This window comes from Petaurus breviceps, unplaced genomic scaffold (assembly GCF_028583685.1).
Source record: "Petaurus breviceps papuanus isolate PSGF00001 unplaced genomic scaffold, PetGlider_PUasm1.0 225, whole genome shotgun sequence".
Taxonomy (NCBI): Eukaryota; Metazoa; Chordata; class Mammalia; order Diprotodontia; family Petauridae; genus Petaurus; species Petaurus breviceps.
The window spans coordinates 12,478,876-12,484,919 of NW_027185889.1; the positions used below are offsets into that span (position 1 = coordinate 12,478,876).

At 38.0% G+C, this 6,044-nt stretch overlaps 1 long non-coding RNA gene across 1 annotated transcript in view; it reads left to right on the top strand.

Moving 5' to 3' along the window:
• Window positions 1-4,727, top strand: part of LOC138166623 (uncharacterized) — a 58,074-nt gene extending 53,347 nt beyond the window's left edge. Inside the window, exon 3 of the long non-coding RNA XR_011169650.1 lies at window positions 2,985-4,727. This is a non-coding gene — a long non-coding RNA (uncharacterized lncRNA). The remainder of the gene's footprint in view (window positions 1-2,984) is intronic.
• The last annotated feature ends 1,317 nt before the right edge of the window (window positions 4,728-6,044 follow it).

Sequence of the window (6,044 nt, forward strand, 5' to 3'; positions counted from 1 at the left end):
TCCTTCCTTCCTTCCTTTCTTCCTTCCTTCCTTCCTTCCTTCCTTCCTTCCTTCCTTCCTTCCTTCCTTCCTTTCTTTCTTTCTTTCTTTCTTTCTCTCTCTTTCTCTCTCTCTCTCTTTCTCTCTCTCTTTCTTTCTTTCTTTCTTTCTTTCTTTCTTTCTTTCTTTCTTTCTTTCTTTCTTTCTTTCTTTCTTTCTTTCTTTCTTTCTTTCTTTCTTTCTCTCTTTCTCTCTTTCTCTCTTTCTCTCTTCCTCTCTTTCTCTCTTTCTCTCTTCCTCTCTTTCTCTCTCTCTTTCTAACAAGAACATAAGTTTGTGTGCCTATATGTATGTATGTGCCTATATCCACACATATAATTAAACATGTTAGTTTCAAAGCTATCCTACCTGTCTGTGTCTTCCTTTGAATTTTATTCTGTTCTCCAACTTTATTTTTAAAAAGACCACAAAATCTGTATCAATCACGATCTGACTTTCTCTCTTTAAAAATCACTATCACTAGCCCTATCTTCCTCCAAAAGGTCCCCTTCTCATTCAAAAAATAAAACAAAACAAAACAAATAAAACCTCCCTTGTAACAAATAAACACATTCAAGCAAAACAAAACCACATACTGACCATGTCCAAAATATGTTTCATTCTTATCCAAACACATATGAACATGCATATATATGTAAAGGTTTAATACATAAAATTCCACTAAGACTTTTGGAATACACATATACATACATATGTATATATAAACTATATACATAAAGTTCCATATATAGTTATGCATACATGTATGTATATGCATGTATGTGTATGTATATGGGTGTATGGATGTTCCAAAACACCCAGAGTACATGCAGTTTTATGCTTTTAAAATTTTATGAAAGTAGTAAAGCTTCAACTTTAGTATTTGACCTTCCAGTGAATGGCCTAAATTGATTTCTTCAAGTATTAACTGATTTGATCTCCTTGCTGTCCAAGGGACTCTGGAGGAAAAAAAAAAAAAACTTTGGGGCACTTTCTGAGAGAAAGGTAAAAGAAGATACATGACATCTCTAATTAACATTTCCTTGGGGGGATTTTTTTTTCTCCCTGATTTCTGCAGATCAATCCAAATAGGCAAAAATGCTGCCCTAATCAAGAGAATGAGCTCTGCATGAGAGCTTAGCCCTAATCCATTCATCTGTTCAGTTCATCTATCTGTCTAGCTCTCTGAGATATTCAAATGATTGCTAATTGGAGTGACACATGCCCAGTTATCATTCTTCCTAGCTTGCATTTTTCCATAATCCACCCCACCAATCTCCCCTTCCCCCCACTAGAAAAAAGCAGTGAGTTTCTCGATAAACCATTTTGATACCACCATGTCTGAAACTGAATCAGAAGCCACCTGCCTGACCAGCTGTGGGTCTCTGGTGGGATTCTAATCTGCTCGTTTGGACTCTTAAAACTTCTTGATAGGCAGAAATGGATTATGATCAGAGACTACTGGGGAAAGAAATAGGACTATAAAAATGGAGTTTTATAGGTGCTGACTTTCCTTTCCCTGCCATATTTGCCTCAGTTATTACAATCATCATGTTGTTCTCATCTTGTCCAATAGAAGTTAGAATCCAATAATAAATTACTATCCCACTCTATATATTTTAAAAATATATCTAATATGCTGGTTTTCAGAGTTTAATAAAAAGCATGAGAAGGTTAAGTTCATCTTCTCAAGACTCACTGGATGGTAAAATTCTAACAAAAAATGGGAGGGTGGGAATGATAGATACCTCATTCTGTTCCCATGTGATTTTGATTTTTTTTTCTTCTGGCTCTCTCTGTTTTGAAAGCTCTTCCACAAAGTTTGGAGATGATGAACATCTGGTTTGGTGCCATCTATTAAAATGTTGATCTTAATGGATAAGTTTTAGGGAGATGCCTGAGGCACATAGAAGTTGCCTTGCCCAGTGATAACCAGCAAGTTTGTGTTAGGACAACTGAGTCTCCCTGGCCCCAAACCTGGCACTCTATCCACTACAGCAAAATACTTATATTAAAATATGAATAACACCAAAAACAGATAATAAACTCAGACTGCACTGTGTTGGGTGGGTTAAGAACAGACACCTCATCTTCACCCACCTGGACTTCACCATTATCTCCAGAAACTCATCTTCTTGCAAGATCCAATTAACTCTGAAACTCACATCTCCTCAATACTCCCTGCCACTTGGACTTTCTCTCCTTTTAATCGGAGAGGGTGAAGGGTGGACATGGGAGAGCTCCTGGCTCAGGGAAGATACTTTATCACTTCCCACCTGGCTGAAGGACTGCATTATGCTTTCACACTAAATATCCTCCTTCCCCTACCTTCTTTTTATGTATCCTGTTCTCCCAATAGTTTGTGACCTCCTTGAAGGCAGGGGCTGTCTTTATTCCACATAGTAGGTCCTTCATAAATGTTTGTTGACTGACTTACTGAATTTCCGTGGACAACCATGTATCAGGCACACAAGGCAGCCAAGAAGGTAACAGAATTCCCACCTTCCTCTTTCCCCTTTTCTTCCCACCTCCATGGTACCTTGATGACTAATCTTGTAGCTTGGGTCAAATGGCATACCTGTGTGTGATAGTGAAAGTTTCTGGTGCTCCTGGCATGAGTGATTTTAAGGGTAACCACACCCCCCCCCCCCAAATAGGTTATCGAATAAGATCACTAGTATGCCTGGCACTTTTACTACAGGATGTTCTACCTAAATAGCAGTTACCTGGAGTCCTAAGTCCAAAGCACAAATTCCAGGAGTATTTGATTCACAGAAAGGCCCAAGAACATCTAAGCCAGTTTTTTCTTGTCTAAATATACTCACTAAGGAGACTGCAAAAAATAGGCCTTTGACACTGACTCCTTGAGGATACATAAAACTAGAGAGAAACCATTACATTTTCATGTTTTTCCCCATTTCCACTGATTCTGGTTTTTTTGCTTTAATTTTTTTTTGTTGCCTCAGGATATAGTAGATAGAAAACTGACCTCAGAGTCCAGAAGACCGGAGTTCAAGTCCTCCCTTGGAAGTGTGCTGGATATGTACTCCTGGGCAAGTCGCGACCTCTCAGTGCTCTGAAGGATTTTTCAATCTACGGATAGCAGAAGAGAGATGATCAGCTAACACAGAGAATGTAGATATACATATATGTGTATGCATGTATAGTTATGTATATATGTAGATTGTGTTTGTATAGTCATGTTTGCATGTATATACAGGTAAACACACAGATGTTTCCAGATCTGCCACTTCCTCCTCCCTTGAGAAGAGTTTTCCACTTCTTTCTTTTGAGATTCTGCTTTATGAACAAATACAGCTCCCCAAATCTTTAGTGAACTAGGTCCCTTCTCAAGGCAACCAGTCTAAGCCTTGCTGAAAGGACATTATGTGAGTCTTCCTCTGAAACAGAGGAAGACAACATTAAGAAGAAAGCCCTCGGAAGGTAGAGAATATTTTGTTTCTCTCATTTCCCACCCTGCACCTCTCACAGAGCCTGTCACCCCATGTGGCAGCTGCTAAATAAATGTTAACAACTTTTGACCATGGGACCTTTCTATCTACCCTGAAGCTGGACCTTCCTATATGTGTTGCTCCCTCCTATTAGAATGTGAACTCTGGGGGAGGGGAGACCATCTTCTTGCCTTTTCTATTGGTGCCCCTAGGATTTAGCAGTGTTTGGCACAAAGCATTTCATAAACACATTTTCACTCAATCATTTTTTTGATTGAATCAGATCAAAAGGATGGGTAATAAAAGGGAAGTTTTGAGGATCTGAGAAGAGAAATTGAGGACATTCAGCACTTAAGACTTCAATCTTTTCAATGAGCAGAGGAATCAAGATATTTGCTATAAACCATAATTTTATAATTTCATCGATTTAGAGCTTGGAAGGACTTCTGAGGTCCTGTAATCCAACCTCCTCATTTTTCTGATGAGGAAACAGGCCAGGGAGTCTAAGAGCCCAAGGTCGCATAGATAGTAAGTGGCAGAGGAGGAACTTGAACCCAGGACCTCTGTCTCCAAACTAAGGGTTTGAAAAGGTTGAATACATGATCACATAGAGAGTCTTGTTCTCAAGTCTAGTGCTGGTGAAAACAAACAAACAACTTTGGAGACAGAGGACTTGGGTTTGAATTCTACATCTGTTATTTGAGCAAATTTCTCAATCTGTTTGGGCCCCAATTTCTTTAGGAGATTAGAGTAGTTCATCTCTAAGGTCCTTTTCCATAGCTAATTCTCTGATCCTATTATCTTGAGTCTAGGAGGTATGTGAGTAGGTTTGGGAGTTTGGAGAATAAAGAAAGATTTTGAAAGTTCCAGTGGAGAATGAGCTCGAGCATCCCTGAGACATAAGGACAGTGGCAGGATTGTTGTGCAGCCACCTAAGGCCATCCACCTCTAATGCCATTGACAGCCAATTAAGAGGCTTGGAACCAACAGAGGAGTCTTGCTCAACCATGAATTAAACCATCTTCCCAAAGGCAGAAAGTATCAGTTGGAAACAGATGTTTTGGTTCCACATTTTCATCGGGGAATGTAGTTTTGCTGCTAAGAAACTATTGTCTAAAAACTGGATTATTTCTCCAGGGAACACTTGTTTATGATCATGGAGGCACAGAAGCTAGAGAATGATGAAATATAGAAACAAGTAAGTGTCAAGGGAGTATAGATAAGATTTAGAACAGGAAGAAACCTTTGAGATCAGTCTACCATTTCACATATGAGAAAATAGATAAAAAAAGAAAAAAAATTAAATAATCCCTGCTCTCTAGGAGTTTATACTCTACTTATGGGGGAGACACCATCTGCACATATAAACACACACACAATATATATATATATATATATATGTGTGTGTGTATATATATATATATATATATATAATTATTTATCTAGCATCTATCTAATCTGTCATCCTGGGTCATGTCTAGTCATCCTCATCTATATCTGGCCACTGGACCCAGATGGCTCCAGAGGAGATAGTGAGGCTGGTGACTTTGCACAGCCCTCCCTCATTCAAATCCACTTTACATGCATGTCAAAGCATCGCCTTCCTGATGTCATGGTCCTCTTCAAGAATGAAGTACAAACAGCAACAACAATCATCTGTCATCTATTTACCTGTCATCTAGCTTTCTGTTCTCCACCTATCAATCTATTCATCTATCTTTCCTCTATCTACTATCTGTTATTTATCAATGATCTGTCATCGTAGTCATCATCATCAACCCATCCATTCAACATTAAGAAAAAAAATATGCCTTTTCAATAATCTTTTAATGGAATGGTTTATATCTGTTGGGAAATATATCAATTATTACACCCACCATAGGCTAAACTCTACCATTTTTATTTTGTTTCCTGTTGCCATCAACTCTAATTTGAATAAAAACATTTACTATGTATGTAATATTGCAGAAAATGCAACATAGATTAATGGCTGGGTTCAAGTCTTGCCTCAGTGACATATTGATGGTATGACCCTGGGAGAATCATTTCAACTCAGTGTCCCAAATAATTCTGTAAGACCAAGTTGCAGAGAATATGCACTGATATTCGATATACAGTGATAGAAGGAGCTTCCATTTCTGGAAGTCACCTATTTCAATGGAATCATAGACATAACTTTAGCCTTATCTTCTCATTCCAATGTCCTTTTCATGACAATAGTGAAATTGAAGCAAAACATGACTTAGAGGAGATTTCCTTCATATTCTTCTTTTTTTGCTAAACTTAGTAAGAATAAGTGATTGTATACTAAGAAACTTAGGAAGAGTTATCAAATTGGTACAAAGTAACCTAATCAGAACCAGGGAAAAGATATACACAATGATTATAACATTGCAAATGGAAAGAACAGCAACAAAACAAAATTAAACCTCTGTGTGATGATGGTGATCAAACATCCCTAGAAAGAAGAAAATACACCTCCTTCCCTCCATCTTGGCAGAGTTTGTGGACCATGGATATAAAACATCATATACAGGGACTGATTCAGTTAATTTGCTTTGCTGAACTGCCTTT